This window comes from Anas acuta, chromosome 22 (assembly GCF_963932015.1).
Source record: "Anas acuta chromosome 22, bAnaAcu1.1, whole genome shotgun sequence".
Taxonomy (NCBI): domain Eukaryota; kingdom Metazoa; phylum Chordata; class Aves; order Anseriformes; family Anatidae; genus Anas; species Anas acuta.
The window spans coordinates 7,818,293-7,835,483 of NC_089000.1; the positions used below are offsets into that span (position 1 = coordinate 7,818,293).

A 17,191-nucleotide genomic window follows, 5' to 3' on the forward strand; every position below is an offset into this window, starting at 1 on the left:
TTGTGAGCAGGCCTTTTCTCTCCTTTAAACCAACCATCTCAGTATTAGCGCCAGAACTTTCACTCCTCTGCTTGCTCTCACTGACTCAAGACTCACTAAATTTCAGGACTCTCTAATATTCTTTTAATTGGCCAAAAAAATAAAATGAAAATATCATAATAATCTCACAATATCTTTGAAAAAACACATATCCGTATAATTCTGCCAGCAATGGTTGGGACAGTGTTTTTGCTGCATACCAGTGGGAATGCAAGACTGAGCCCGTCACGAAAATGCACAGCCCCTACAGAAGGAGACGTTAATGAGAGAAAAGATCCTGTAAATCCTGCTGGAATTGAAGTCTTAATTGGAAGTCACCCTGTCAGCTCTCCATCGCTCCTGACCTGGAGTCCCTCAGCCATCTGGATCGAGGAAACGCCGCAGCGCTCTTTCTGCATCTCTGAGCCCCTGCAGAAGTTCCCATTAGTTTCTAAGCTGTCTATGCCTGCAACTCTCTTGTTGAGAAAATATCTGGTGACAAGTGGGACAAGAAGTGCTTCCAACTCAACAGGTGTTCCTGACTGAGGCCACTGCAGATGGCCTCACCGGGCACGAGTGTTACAGGAAGGCTTTTATTAAAATCCATCTACTGGAACAGGAAAAATAGTATTTCTCTAGCCATTTCCAGCTAGCTGTACTGCTTTTATTAACTTTAGAGAAGAAAGGCTGCTAGGAAACAAAAAGTGACCTTTCTCAGGCAGTTGTGAAGCTTAAGGACATTGCAACTACACGCCAGTATATATAAAAATAACCTTACAAGACTTCAGTGGCCTACTGTGGAAGAAGACAACAGGAATACTTCCAAAAGCTTGCTTCAAAGATGGAAGACAAGACAAATATTGCATGAAAAAACAGAGCGAAGAGTTGTACAAATTCTCCAACTAAGACCAGAGGGCAAACCTATCTTCCTGGGTACACAGAGAGAGGGAGAAGATGGAAAATTTCAGAAGTCCACACAAGCCGAAGTGTACAACACTGCAGCAACATTTCCAGAGAAATTAAAAGAAAACAATAACAGAAACTTAACTGAGAGGTTCTTGATGACCAAAAAGCACCCTGGCAAAGACTTAAATGCTGTGAAATAACTTGGGACCAGGGCTTTGTCTCAAGTTCTTATTTTCCTCTCCACCAGCTCTAGACCAAGTTGTCACTAAACAAGATTTAAGCATAAAATCCTTCCAGATGATAGTGTCTTGAGCAATTAAGCATCAGGCACTCAGCCTGCATCTTACCAAGATGGCCTATTTTCCATCGAGGAGAAGCGACGATGCTGCCGCCAACCCAGAAAAACTCTTCAGCCAGGCGGGCAACCGAAAACTTATTTTGAAGCAAGGGACTTTTTGGAGCATCCATTTCTGAGACAAAAGGCAGCTTCAGAAGTGAACACAAGCACCGCAGGCCTTAGCAGAGATTAAGGTTCAGTAGTTGCAAATTTTTCAGTGTAATGGTATCGGAATAGTGTTAGGAAAAATCATTTCAGGATAATTTGTGATTTCCAAAATCCAGTGGTATTGTTCAGGCTGTTACAGAGCAGTTTCACAATACATTCAAGCCTCCTAGTTCAGGTACAGACTATTAAAATACCAGCAAAATCCTTTCTTTCGGGGTGACGTGCCCATGTGTCTAGCTTGGAAGATGGGCTCAGTTTCAGTTCAGCATTTTAAAGACAACCCAGGCTGGACTCAGGCCCCTGAGGCAAGCTGGCATGCAGACGAACCCACTTCTGGACAGAAAGGCCTCCTGATGACGTTCTTTTCCTGTGCTACATTACCAGGTGCTGAGCAGCCACCGAGCCACCGAACCTGCTCACAGTTGTTGCCTTCTCCATGCTGCTTCCTCCTGGCAGCTGCGGCTCCGCAGCGGGCTGGATCCCTCTCCGACATCTGATGACTGACGGATTTGCAAGTCCCACTCCTGCTGGTGGCTTTACTTGCTCTTCAGAAACAACCAGCAATATCCATCGCAGTAAATAAGTGCAAAGTTAATAGCACAATCCATTCCCTCCCTGCCCTTCCAAGTCACCCATGCATTGCGCAGTGAATGTATCGAGGTGTTTAAGCTCTTCGGTCTCTCTCTTCCCAGTTCTGAAACAAAAGAATTATCACCTCCTCTTCTCATCCAGCTCTTTGAAATATCACTGTACAAATCTTCACCTTTTCTCAGAAGGTTATCCTCAATATTTTAATGGGCATGCCTGATAAAAGAAGGAACACTTCTCTCCAGGCAGGAAAAACTAGACGCGCTGGAAACAAAGCAACATGTTTGCTTGAAATCCTAAATCCATCGTATGCACTAATCCTAAAGCCGTGTTCTGCCCTATCCAGTCAAGGGATTTAGGTGACACATGTTACAGCTGTAGAAAAATAAGAAGGTTAAAAAAAAATGCGTTTTTTTTTTTCCTTTCCTTAGTTAGCGTCATCTTTCCATCTCACAATCTGTGTAGAAATGTCTCTGCAAACTGAGACAACGCCATAGAGGATGCTCTCCTAGGACCCAAGGCAGGCAGCTACCCTGTACAGAACAACTGCTGCTCACAGAAACCAGGAACACAATGCTTGAAAACTGGCAGAGAGAAAAGCAGGTAAGTATTAATTTTTAAAAAGCACTAAGTCACTATCTCATTCCCTTTGAAACGCATCCAATACACTACAGATACAGAAATCTGTCATTTACGTTATCACAACCTCTTAATCTGCATTAAGTACAATATACAATTGCTCTTGCCATCTGTGATCTGTACAAGGAGCCCAACATGCTTCTAGCTCAACGAGCTGAACACAAATTGCCCGTTTAAAACATACTCATTAAGCGCTTCCCACTCCTCCTTTCACGGTGTGAGAAAGCTGTACCGCAGTTAATTGTGGAGATGCCTGACTCCCAAGTACATGATGTTTATTTCGCTGCCTGTGTCCAGCAATCAGATGTTAGGCTGGCCACAGAGCTTGGCCACAGATTTATCCTGAAGAAAAAAAAAGTGGGTCCGGGCTAAGGATCAGAGGCAGCAATATGCCTGTGTACCCCCTGTTGCTTTTGGCTTTGTTCCAACACTGGGGCAATAGCCTTCCATTCCCCTAATGTCTCTCTCAAGAGGAGTTTGGTGAGACAACAGCAAGCCCATCACCCTCCTGCCATCGGAGGAGGAGTGCCTTCTGTGCAGCACTGAGCTGCGTGTAAATGTGGGGCTGCAAACTGCTACGCTACAGGCACGAGCCCCTACAGATCCCAGCCCTCTGGGGCAGGAAGCCAGGTCTAGCACGGGCCAGAATGAGACCTGACAAAGGTCAGCTTAACTATCTGCAGATACAACTCAATGCCGATGGTCTCAGTTACAAGGAGACAGAGTTAAGGCAACCTTCTGCAATAAACCAGAAGTACGGTGCTTGTTTAGCTCCTTTTTTTTTCCCCTTGCAGCCTGATCAGAGAGCTTGCTTGCAGCCTTCCAGGTTACACACACAACAAAATGTCAGCAGCTGGCACTGAAGTTAAAGGCAGATTTGCAATCTGAGGCCTACCAAGAGAAGGTTAATGTAAATCCTTTCAGCTGACACGATCAACTCATCCTTCAGGCCTGCTAAGATGATCACAAACAGAGAAAAATGAAACGTTCTAACAAGCCCTTCTATGTACTGATTGTGGCTGGATATTGGTAACTGCGGGGGAAAGGAACAGGAAATAACAAAGGGTTAAACGTGACTTAATCCCTCTCCCAGCTCCTAAACTACTGAGCTGAGCACTTAGGATATAAGCCTATTGAAACGGGTTTCTATTCTTGCCTCACTTGACATCCCAAGAAAAGTCTCGCTCACCTGACAAAATGTGCAGATGAAAGACGTTTCCCCGTGGCACTTTTAAAACTTACTATTCTCCAAATGTACCAAAGGGTGTTCATGGCACAAAAAGATTTGAAGACCGACAGTGTTTGAGCCTGCAGGCTGCCCTGTGGCTTAGCTAAAAGGGGAGTTCAGGAGACCTGGAGAACAATGCTGCAATGACAAAGGCCTCATCAAAGAACTTACTCACGTTAACAGTGGCAGAAGAGCCAGGGTCCACCGCACAGACACAGCACCTTGCCAAAAATATCGTTTGGGAGAGGGAAGCGAGTAAAATGAAGGTCCTCACCAAGCAATGGTTTTATGATTAATGCAATCTACCAGGATGAGTGAATTCACTTCCAACATTCATGGTTTACTGCTGAGGAAAGGGAAACATCTTAAAAAGTATCTAATACATAGGGAAACAGATGTAGTCCTTACAGTAGAAAAGACTAAAAATTGCAGTGGAGGAAAAGTCAATACCTAGTCCAGCCTCTACTCTCTCTAGTGCCTTCTACACATCAGGATTCAAGCATGAGGCACCGAAAGAGAGGCAACATGAGAGGTAAATTCAGCTGAGTGCAGCCAGAAGTACATCGGGTACCAGCGTGCAGAGCCAACTCCTCTCCTTTGGCCGGCTACAGAGGCTCGCACAAAAGATACCTCAGGTGCATGTAATAAATTGGTTTTTAATGGTCGGTAGATTGACTGCCAGACCATTGAACATTGCAGCCTGGTGCTGTAACTGCCCAGCAAATCCGCCCGGATTAGGTTTGTCACTTCACAGCTCTGCACTCCGCCTGGCCTTGCACAGGCATGCTTCACACTACAGACCCACTTCACCAGATTACCAACCTGACCTCATCGCCAGGGCTGACTCCAAAGTACTTAGAGACACATTGGCAGCAATTAGTGACACAGATACAGACTCTAATACAGGCATTGCTATTTCCCATCCAGGGAAATCATCCTCCTAATGGCTGCAGAGTAACAAGAAAACGATTGCAAACCCACAGCAGAAGTACTAAAATTAAAGGGGGAAACAACAGCTCCTGATGCCATCTGGTGCAGTGCCATTTATCTGTGTGCTCTCTGCCCACTTCCTTCTCTCCTCACTTTTGTACTTCCTGCAAACACCGGCAAAAAGCCTGGAAAACCTGCAGCAATCACAGAACCGCTGCACCTTGGGTACCTCTGCCTGAGGTCTTCATCTTCATTGTGGTATGCCTGCTCCTGGCACTGAAGCACCACGTTCTGAGATGCTTCAGAAGGCAGACAACAAAAGCAAACATCTGGTTGAGAGGCGCATCACTCAGCACAGCCTACACCAACACCCGAGGTACAGCACAGCTCCGAGCCCAACACACCCCAAGAGGGGGCACAGACACCGGGTGAAGACCGCTCACCTCCCAGCACAAGGGATGCAGCGAGTACATGCTGCCAGCGCACAGACAACATCTGTCATCATTTCTATTTTCATCAGGCAACTAAACCCCACATTGGCCGCATTAAGAATTCCCCAAACAATCCCTTTGGGCTGGCGCAGCTGACTTCCAAGGCTGGAAAACCGGGATGGGTGCGGGGTCAGAACCACGCTCCCCGTGGTCGCTCAGAGCAGCAGCAGCCCCACCACGACCCCGAGCGACGCGGGCGGCTGGCTCCTCTCCTCCCCAGGAAGTGCTCCACTGACCTTTGGTGTGGGCACGGGGCCACAGCAGCCGGCCGAGGCCATCTGGGCAGCCCACTAAGCGCAGTAAATCCACCGCCAGGATTAAAGCCGCGCGGCAGCAGGTGGAAGCACGGTTGTTTACTGCCTTCTGCTTCCCACCCTGCGTGCTTCAAAGCGCTGCGTTTCGGCACAGGCTCTGAACAGAGCCGAGCTATTAGGTGTTACCTAAATGCTGCGCTGTTCAGGTGTGCGAGGCCATGGATCCCGAGGGGCCAGCCCCGACACAGCTGCCTTGGCTCACCAACCACAGACACGGACACATCCAGAGCCTCCCAATGCTCCCTGGAAATCTGCATTATTAAAATGAACTGATCCCCAAATCTCTTACTTTATTTGTGTGAGTAAGCATTTGTTAGCGGCACCCGCACCCATGTAATCACAGCAGCCAGCCCGTCTCCCTCCATGGTGTTCAGTTCCCTTGAGCTCATGGGAAAAAATTGATTTTTTTTTCCTTGCAAAGCTGTACTGATGACATTTTGTATATCTGTAGACAAATGTCAGTGTAAAATAAAGATTTTAAGTTTCTTCTGGAGATAGACTTGATGTTGCTCTAAAGTCACCTCTGGCTTGTACAAGAAAATACCCCCCCACACTGACAGAAGTAAGAGCTTAAACTCTTTCCATTTAAAGATCTTTCAGCACTTTACCATCTGTTCAGTGCCATGGGTCATAAACACTAAAAGGGAGATTAAGGCAGGTTGGCAGGGAAGATATCCATCGGTATTACTGAGCACCTTCTAAGAAAATACTTTTAAGAATCCAGAACTCAAAGGGTGGTGCAGGGAAACCAGACAGACTGAGAGGCATTAAGAAAGGACATCTGCTACTGAGATGGATCATCACAAGGAGTTCATTCTAAATCCCAAACTTCTCCCAAACCAGTGAGAGTGGCCAGCTTCCTCTGCAGCCCCTTGGTCAGCCCATCCGTTGCTGAAAGCAAGCTATCCAGATCGTCGGTGTAAAAATGAGAAAGCAGACGGCTTGTATTTAAATGACCTGGGAGCCCAGAAGTCCTGTGCCCAGGAAGTTCAGTACAGGAACGTATCGGCCTCCCATCCCTGTGGCTTCTTACTGGGAATCAGAATGATCAGGCATGGCCCTTCCCTATCACAGGGGCCATGGCAGAGCTCCAGCCAGCCTCTGCCAACAGGCACAACAAACAAGAATTATTTATCTAACATTTCAGTATCACACTAACTTAAAGAAAATGAGATTTAGCTCAGAGCCATGTTTTGGCTTTCAACTTTGTTAACAAGGAAACACTTTCATAGGGACTTAAATGGTTTTGGACATTTTCCTTAGACTAGCAGGAGTAGTGGGGAGGTGACAGCATCCTTTTCATTAACTACCAGCTATTTTCAGAAAATAAAGCTTTTTTTTTTTCTTGTTCCTGTCTTGTAAGAAAACACCAAGCTCACGTTCAAGCCCCTTGTTAACATTTTAATGGCTGATTGCTCATTAAACTGAAACGAACGGGTAAAGCAATCACTATGTTACCCGAACGTACACCACAGTCCACAACACGCAGTCGGCCTCTCTTCTGAACATGAGCATGAAGTGCTCTGAGCCATGAAGACAGAAACCTGATTTCAGAGATGGAGGGCACTGACATATCCAGTGGTGCCTGTTACTGCAGTGCGGGCTGCGCAGGGTGGAGGTTAACAGTCCTCTGGAGGCTGAAATAAGGCAAATGCACTTTCATGTGAGATCCCTGCCTCAAGTTCCACTCCAATTACTTTGGAGTTGTGTTTTTCTCTTTTTTCTTTTTTTTTTTTCTTTTTTTTTTTTTTTTGGGGGGGGAGGGTGAGAGGAGATTGGTTTGATTTCATCTTTTGTCGTAAACATTTTTAACATTTGTGACTATATTGAGAAAGCATGTTCACTCATCGGCTTCTCATCTTCCTTTCAAAAATACATCACTCTACAGAACCTAGCATCTGCACATCTCAGAAGCTAATTGCAAGTCTTTCTGCAGGCTTGGAAGATGATCATAATTATGTTCTGTCTTTATGCAGGAACCACCCGCTGAAATTCCCAAGGGGGAAGCTGAAAAGCAGTGCCCAGGGAGCATCCGCACAGGGCTGGCAAGCTGAGGGCCACCTGAAGGCTGCAGGTCAGTAATGCTGCTTATTGCCCAATATTTTTTAGTCTTGGACTCAGTAAAGATACAGGAAGTAATTGCTTCTGGGCTTTTACAGAAAAGGTTATTTCTATTTTTAGCTGTGGTCTCCCTATCCCCTCCCTCCTGACCCAAAGCAGCCTGCCAGCCTCGCTCCCCCAGGGCGCAGAACCAGGAGGCGAGCAGGCATTGCAAGGCTGGAAGGAGCCGGCCTGCAGGCTCACCTCTGAAAGCAAGCTCCTGGGAAAACGTTTTACAGGGATCCACATTTAATGATGCTTCTGAACTTTGCTGCGTACAGGGCTGGCCCACCCGCCCTCTGTGCCTGGCCACATCATGCCAGAGAGCTGAGCTGTGCTCTGCCGCCCCTGCTAGCTGAGCTAGGTTCACGTTCACCTCCTGAAGTCCTGAAAGGAACTGGTATGTGCATCAAGCCATAGCAACACCTTCCTCCCTTATGCCTTGCCGTAGACAGAAGCTGCTTTTGATTTATACCAAGGACAACGCAATTCCTCAACTGAGAATTCCCAATTTACACACCTAGAATTAGACAAGGACTCACGGCTAAAATGTTCCTTGTTAGAAGTGTCTTAGAAGCGAGACATTCATCATTTCCTATGCTAAAGGCCTCTGTTAATTGGATAAATGTCTCTCTACGTGAGAAGTACGGCAAATCACTGCGCTTTCCGAAAGAAACCCTATTTTCTACTTCCCAGTGTTTCATACTTGTAGACTCATGTTAGTTACTTGATGTTATTTCTTCAGTAACAAACGGGTAGGACTGCATAAGGAAAGCCAAAGGCACATTCCAGCAAATTTCAAATCTCTATTGCAAAGCACGACTTTGTCGTCATTTCTGCTTGTGAGAAGTGGGCTTGATGAGCTCTTCCACTGATACGAGTCAAGAACTAAGCTTCAGATACATATTTCAATTGCTTTTTACAAGTGCAATGGACTGCACAAGGTGCGAGTCAGTAAGCAATCAGGCTTGAAGTGTTTTCTAAATAAAAAAATAAGCCTTTTTAACCTAATTAGTTCACCGATCCTTCCTTTACATAACAAATATACGATGTGCACTGTTCCTCTCACTCCACTGCACTCACGCACGTGGAGCAAAGAAGGCTGGAGGTATCAGCTTCTTCAGCTGAGTTCTGGCCACATTTTCATCTTCCAGACCTAATTATATTTAACCTAAATCTCTTGCTAAATCAATGAAAGAAAAGCTGCTCCTCTCCCTCATAAATAGGAACATCAACAGACAATGAGTGCACTGAGGCCGTCCCAGGGCGATGCAATACGGTCACCCACCAACACGTAAGCTAATTTTAAATTTTAAAATGATGTGTTTAAATGATGTGTTTTAAATGATGTCACTTTCATAAGGTCGCCCTGATGTCAAGCAGATGATCTGAAGGCAGAACACTTCTGTTTTCCAGGTGAAAGACATCAGATCTCAGCTCCAGATCTAACTAAGGCAATGGGAAGAGATGTTTCGTAACCAAATGCCAGCTCACCACAAACACAGGCCTCCTCATACGGGGAAGTGGAGACCACTTTCACCCCAAGGACAGCAGCCACACTGCATCACCACCACTTCACACCAAGTGAGAGGGGAACTGCACTTCCTCTTGAGACCACGAGTAGCAGGAAGGTGGCCACCCTTCAAAAAGTAACTCTATTAAAAGTTCTGCCTGCAGCTTCAGCTCCTGGAAGCTCTGTTCTTCTAAGCCACCCCATTTCTTTGAAGTGTGCTTCCAGCACCCAGCTTACAACGACACCACCTGGCAGCAGCACAGCATTGGTGAGGATCCTTAAGCAAACATCACAAAAGGAAAGCAAACTTGAGCGAGTGTGTCCTCCAGCAGATCCGGCAGGACACTCAGGAGCATGTCGCGATGTACTCTACTAGCTGGAAACACCGGGAGGCAGTTCCTGCTCGGCTTTCCGCAGCTGTGCAGGTGTTGGAAGAACAGCACCCAGCACACACGGAGCAGGTTTTCTCAACACACCGGAGCCACAGTGCTTGTTGTGTAACTATCACAAAACCACATGCTTAATAGGCATGAAATACAAAATACGCACAGACAAGCAAGTAGACACTTGATTAAATTAAAATATACCGCAGTTAAGGGTTTTGCCAATATTTGCCTAAATAAATAAACTAGAAGATAAAGCTTTTCATAAATAAAAGCAGGGTTTTAGAGAATTGGTCTTGAATTGTTGCAAATTTCTTCAGAAGCCAGAGGTTTGGCCTCCAAGTTCCAGCTGCAGATAACTTCTGCAGCAGAGTTATGAGAGCCTGAGGCAGATCACAGAGGGGACTGGAGGACTGAATTCATCCCCGGTATAACTCCGCCGGGGACAACGTCAATCCAAATTGATATTATGCACTCATTTGCTGGGTGCAAAGAAGCCATCTAATTAGAAGCAAATCACATATTAAACACAATACAGCTGACTCGCAATAATACCGGAGTCTCTTTTCTCTCTTCTAATGTGGGTAGCAGAAGGTCTATGGTTAAAAATAGAAAGCCTTTCTTTATGGTGACAGCTAGCTACTTCAGCAAGCAGAAAAGGGACATAAATATACCTGGTGCCTCTTTGCACTCATGCAGGAAGCAGCAGCCATTGGAAATACATGTATTATTTAAGGTTTGGAGGTAACAGGAGGCAAAGGCATGGTACAGCAAAAGGCTGCCTTAAGAAACTGCTATGTATTTGTTTTAAGGGTTTAAGTTTGAATTACAAAACAAGCGTCCAAAAAAGCTCTCTTAACTCTATTTTTCTCCATAGTGTAACTCACTCTAGAGGTGGTTTAAGGTAATATTAAGGTGGTTAAAATAACATTTCTCCTTACCTTTATCTGGGCTGAGGCATTTAATGGTGCTTGCATCATCCATATTCCAGTGAGAGAATCAAGTGAACAAAATACCAGAGGAAGCAGCAAAGACCGTATGTACATCACTGATATTTCCAAAGCCTTTTTTAAATAATAAAAAATAACGTTGCAGGTTGGTCTTTAATGCAACATCAGAAAGTTCCTAAGGATGCTGGCTGCTTCTGGTCTGAGCAAGCTCATTTTTTATTCCCTGTATAGTAGTGTATCAGGAGCTGCTGACAGGTAGAAACCAGCACAGGAGCTAAATGAATGTTACCAGCCTTTCACTGCAACTCAAGTGTTCAGCCACCTGGGATAATCTTTTATTAACTCTTTGCTTCCCCACTCTCAGATAAGATACATGCACCTATTTTGTTTCACTCCAAGAAAAAAAAAAAAAAGCACTCAAGGAAATGCTTGTGTATGTTAGGAAATGAGTAAAAAAGATAACTCACTTGTAATTCCTGAGGGATGGTTTTCATTCAGTAGGAAACCAACATTAATGGGGAGCTACTTCATTTGAGAAGGAAAAAAAATAATCTCCTGTTTGTTTGAATACCTCCCCTGTGTTCAAACAGCATCCCACATACTGCTAAGGTATACTCCCATGCTTGCTTAGGTTGAGAAATCAAGTCTACAGTTGCTGATTAAAAATTTGCAAGCTGTTGTCTTCAGACTTCTGATTCCTTTTCTTGGCAAAGACAATGTATCTCCCTCATTAACTTGCAGAGAAAGATTAATGAAGAATTAGGGAAAATGGCCAACAAGCGATGCACTTCACTGCATGCTGTGTCCCCAGACACAAGATGGCAACACTTTCAGGTCTGCCTAAATTCTAGAGAGAATTCTCAAGGTGCATCTTAGTATGAGGGTGCTGCCTAAGAAATCCCAACTAGAAACAGCTCCTGCCTGCTTATGTGCCACTGAAATACACAGGGTAAGACAATTTGTGCCTTTGAGAACTTGAAATCTAAACAAACAAGCCTGACGAATGGAAAATGTAGTTTCCTTTAGATAAGGAAAACTGATGCAAGGGAACAGGGTGAGAGGGATGAGTAGGCAGCTCAAAACACAGAGCACAGCTGCTGGAGAAGCTGCCGCCCTTCATCCTGCAGCTCTCAGACACGGTTGTTCTTCTTTACCCCTCCACGCCAACCACAGCAAGTGAGGTCAATGCATTTCTGCCGTTTGACATCGGCATGCTGCCCTGTAAGCGTCAGGCTCCAGTCTCGATCTGCTGAAGTACCTGAGTGGCTGTGCAATGCTTACAATTACCTTTCATCTGATTCAGTCTTTCCACAGCAGAAATGTCAAGTCTCGTTCATAGTTTCCAGTTGTGAGAGCCAGACTGCCCTGCTCAGCCTCGATGCTATCTCATCTTCGCACCTTAGGCACCAGTCAGCATTCCAGACGGATCGATAGTCTGCAGGACCTGACATGAAAACTCTACACCTCTCATTTAGGCATGAATTCCACTGTCCTCGCCATCTAACAAGCAACTCCAGGATTTGGCCCGCGCCTATGCTCAGCAAAACATTCTGTTTGCTTATTCTTTTTCACTACTAACTGTATATCCCCTGAGATACCATCTCCAGAGCAACCCGGTTCAGGTGCACTTCAGGAGCATTTACAGCAGGAGCCCCCTGGGGCACTCTGTATTTCCATCACATTGCATTCCTTTTCTTTCTGTTGCATCCACTGCAATTTAATATATACTTCCCAGGGCAAACACCCAGGACCCTCGCTGCTGTCCTATACCACGCAAACCCAGGCTGACAACACACAAGACAGTGGCAGGGCAGGAGGCACAAAGATACTGCACACATCACCATGAAACTTTACATACAAAAAAACACATGCTGCATACTCGGTTGAGGTTTGGCAGACGTCCTCCAAGCTCCTGAACAAGACGATCATTTCAGACACAGCCTGCTTGACTGCCGAGGTACCAGTTACTCCAGGATAAGCAGTAAGTCCCTACACAGAAAGCAGTGCACATTTCACGCGCTGGTGAGTTATTTGCTATTAAAATACACCAATCCTCAGCAAAAGCAAGTCAAAAACTAGATCAGACCGGAATATTTTAAAGGCAAAGTACGTGTAGCAGCTGTATATATTCCGAATGAATACATCAAATACTCACGGGAGCCACTCTTCCTACAGTGCATCCCACGGATATAAACACATTTATGAGGGACATCACATTTAGTTCTGTGCCCACGAGGGCACCTGGCTTTCAATACCTGAAGCATTATTCAAAGTAAAATACCAAGAAAATAAGTATTCAGGAGGTAGCAGTTCATCTTTCAAAGCTAACAGATTTCTATGTGACAATTATTTTAAAGTCCACAAGAAACCCAGCATGAAAATGAATGATGAGTATGAATCAACATCCATTGAGAAGAGCACAAATGTGATGAAATTTGTATCTGATTTGTTGGGCTGTTGGAAAATAATCCATGTAAATGTTACAAATGATCTTGCCTTTCTTTAAAAAGGCTAATTAACTGATCAGCCACTCAATTTCAATCAAAATTTGTTGGTTTTCAGTTTAGTTTTGATTTTAAATGTCAACTACCCAAATGTGAGCCTAGAAAATGGTAACTAAGTACCAATTCTGAACATACATCATCGCTATTCAATAAAATACTTTATCTCTGGAAGCTTCACTATGCAGTTAGAACAGGGTCACAGAATATGCATCAGCAAAGCATTCGAATGCACAATTCATCAGCTTTTTGTTTGGTTTTGTTTTTTTTTCAATTGCTTTAGTGCAATGGAGACGAAGCGGAGAACATAACATCCACAACGTCACAGATCTTCCAAATAACTTCTGACAGCATGGCACCGAGCGCTCACCGAGAGCCATCCAACTCCACACCAGCGAGTTCCATACCTCACAATTCATGGCACCACTTCACGCCCTTCTATAAATCAACTTCAGCACATGTGGGTGTCAGAGTTCTTCAGTTTTTGTTCCCATAGCTACGAATGTACTTTACCACAGGAGGAAACAGCAGGTGGCTAAGACAGAACAAAATCTCCATTCGTTTATCATATGAAGAGTTGGAAAGTTTGAAATAAAAGTTTTATTGCCAAATGTTTATGGATAGTTACGAAGATGAACATAATCAGATCAGCAAGCCATAGGATCCTTCCACACATTTATTACTCAGTCAACAGGAAATCCAACCACACGCAGTAAAGTGACGTTCTGCCTTTGTATCTGATGGTGCCACAGGGTTGCACAAGCCAGTGCAGAAATAGTTTGTTTTGTTTTAATCTGAAGTACACATTTCCTTTGATTTTCTTGTGCTAACCATCTAGTCTTGAGAAGAGCAAATGTAAATAAGGCCAGTATCTGCCAGCTTGCCAGGTACCCATTCATTTCTTGTCCTATAATAATTCCCCACAGGTAATAATCCTCTCCCTCTGGCACTGCTGATAAGGCAACAGTATATATACACTTTTAAATCAATCTCCATTTGGTCTTGACTTAATCTGGAACAGATTCGGTTTGCAATTTCCCTGATTCTCCTAGATGCCTGGCTCCTAAGGTCATGACACGGTGCTCTGCACTTTTCTATCAAAAGCAAATGAAAGGTTTGGAACAGCTTGTGCACACACCAGAACTTAATCAGTGTGGCTGGAGTGCTGTGAAGCTTCATCCATCTCTATTTTTGCTTTGTGCAACTTTTAGATCAGTTTTAAAGACAACTCCTCTTGTTCAAAGTTCCCAGAATCCTACGGGAGTCTCTGATAACAGGCTCTGCTCTAAAGTCTTTCTAAAACCCACATTACTTTCTGTAGGCCACAAAGAATCTTTTAAATTTAGCCCAGGGTCCCTAGTAAAAGCCACATTTGTCAGCAGAGTGGTAGTGTTACTGAAGCCACTCCATCTCCTGCAGCATCCCTGACCCATGCTGGGCTGGCAGTGGCCACAGGCTGCTGGGACAGGGAAGGGAGAAATACTCTGATGTGAGGGTTGGCAGGAGTGGAACCCCATAAGTAAAAGGTTTTCAAAATAGAAAAAGATGCCATCGTAGTATCACACTAATAATTCACAATGTATCATAACCATCAACAGCACCATGCTGGAGATCAGGAGGAAAACAAATTATTGATGTGATATTTTGTAGGTTCAAGAACAGCCTGTGTTATTTTTCAGGCAAGAAAACGAACTACTAACCTAATGCACAATCTTCCCATAATCAGTACTGACAGCAGAGCTCGCTCCTTTCAGCAGCAGCCATGGCAGGCTCACTGCTCTGCCCTCACGGCTGCCCTACGCTCCTGGGCCTCCAAGCCTGGGAATAGAAAAGGCTGTTGAGGAACCAGCAAGAGCCAGCTCTATAATTTCATCTTAGCTCCTTTTCTAATTTAGAGATGAGAATAATTTAAATACTTCATGGGCAGATTTTCTTCATCCAAGACCCACAAATTCATCTGCCCATTCAGTGTTTTCAGGGAATCCACGTTCATCTGAGAAAATCTGTATTGGCCAAAGTCAGAAGATGCTTGTGCCTAACCAAAGAGGGGGTCTCAGGCAATAGAAGAAAACAAAAAGGACGGGTTCAAATGGATCTCAGGTCTTAGACAGCCTTAAGAACCAAGCTATCTACCCCACTTATCCAATCCTGCTGAGCTCTGAACTGCCTTGCTGAGTACTCTGTGGCATTACAGCCCCAGCAACACACCCAGTACGCCTGTACACTGTAGTTCTGCTTCCTACCGTGTCCTATAAACAAGTGCCCAATATGCTCGCAGAGTTATGAGTAAAAACCTGAAAGTGAGAGACACATCATCTGCTCCACCTTGCTTAAGCAAAAGCATTTTTGGGGGATAGTTTACACTTTTTGCAGAAGTTGGAGCAAAATCTGCAGCTGCTCCTGTGATTTCTGAACACTGCAGTTTTCAGGCAGTCAAGCCAGGAAGGGCTGAAAAATTACATAGTGGGGTAGTCTCAATGACTAGGAGTAGAAGACGACCTGTGTTCTTATATATAAAAGCAGCTGTGTTGCACTCACCTCCATTGTTCTAAACAAATTGAAAAAGAGAAATGCATTGCTCTGTAAAAGAGCTAAGTAGGTAAAGCTTTCACGCTTTGTTAAACTTTCCAGACACTTGAGGGTGTTTAAGATTATGATGCGTGTTAATTTGAGCAGATTTATTATCTACGTGCTCTGAATGTAATGAATGCTTCGCTGTCTTGCATTTTCTGCTTAAATACAGAAATCTTCCTAAAGAGAAAATGCACCTATATGTTGTTTCAGAAAAAAATAAATAAATAAATAAACACAAAAAACATTTAGTCACACTGATTATATCTGTAACAACAAAAGCCTAATTTAAATGCTTTCCTAGAACTTTCTTTTGTTTACACATATACAAATCCAAGTGCCCACAACAGTGGTCAGAATAAAACAGACTTCCTGAAGCGTTAGGAATTTGTAAGCACGTGAGATTTTGTTTTGAAGCTGAAATTATCAACTATGAATTGCCACAGCCAGCTCTACTACAATGGAAGATAAAGAAACTCCAACAGAATTTGCATTTTTACATTACAGGTGAAAGGCAAACAATTCAAAGCTCCCTAATTAGAGCATCCAGCTGTTGTTGTTAGAATAAGGAAAGCAACATGAGGAACAGCTGTTACAATGCAGATTTCCATGCCACTGTACCTGGAGCAGGGCAATGAGCACATACATGAAATATGCACAACTTGATATATGGAAGTACAAATACAGAAATATAGCAGCACAAATATGAAAAGGCCAGAGATTTAATTTAAAGTACTTTGTGGGAAGTGTTAACAGGTTCCATGGAATAACTAATTCACTCTTTGCTAATGTGCAGAACAGTCTGGAATTGACATTATCTACAGCAAAGTAGCTCCATCGACAACAACAGAATTTCTTGTTTGTTGAGAAACTTTCTACACAATTTTATCCTGATATGCCAATACCATTTCTAGTATTGCAATGTAATACCATTAAACATTGAGTAAGTAGAAAATACAGTTAGCAATGCCTATTCATGTATCTAAATGAGAGAAGTATCAACATTCCACATTTACTTCCCACCAGTTTAACTCAATGTGCATATTTGTCAGCTTATTAAAAGCAGACAGGCCAAATCAATCTGACTTTTCTGAGTACCTGGTTTCTACATGTAACACTTAGGAAAGATTTAGAGAGAAGTCTCCAAACCTGGCTTCCAGCTCAGACTCTTTTGGCATATAAAGAGGGGAGATGAGTTGGCTCAAGAAAAACAGCCTGTGGCAACTGAATGTGGATCCATGAATTCCAAGGCATTCACGTCCCAAATTTACTTACACTCCTGTTCTTTTGTCATTGCCTTCTTTCAGTTCAACAGCTCAAGTGGTAAGCCAGCTTACAACCACATTTTCTTGGGATGAGCTCCCCCCCTTTTGCTGAACTGACAAACTTGAGATAAAGTTTTGCAGCAATGGTACCAACTTAGGTATGTGCTACTCAGGTGTACGTGAATTGATAGACCTTTGCTAATGACACAATCTTAATGACAGCAGGAACAAAACACGGTCATGTTCTGCTAGAGAACATATCGGCTGTCTGTACATGAGAAGAAACATC

The 17,191-nt window shown here is 44.0% G+C and overlaps 1 protein-coding gene across 1 annotated transcript in view; it reads right to left on the bottom strand.

Annotated features, from left to right (window-relative positions):
• Nucleotides 1-17,191, bottom strand: part of PLCH2 (phospholipase C eta 2) — an 83,668-nt gene that overhangs the window by 33,925 nt on the left and 32,552 nt on the right. The window lies entirely within an intron of this gene.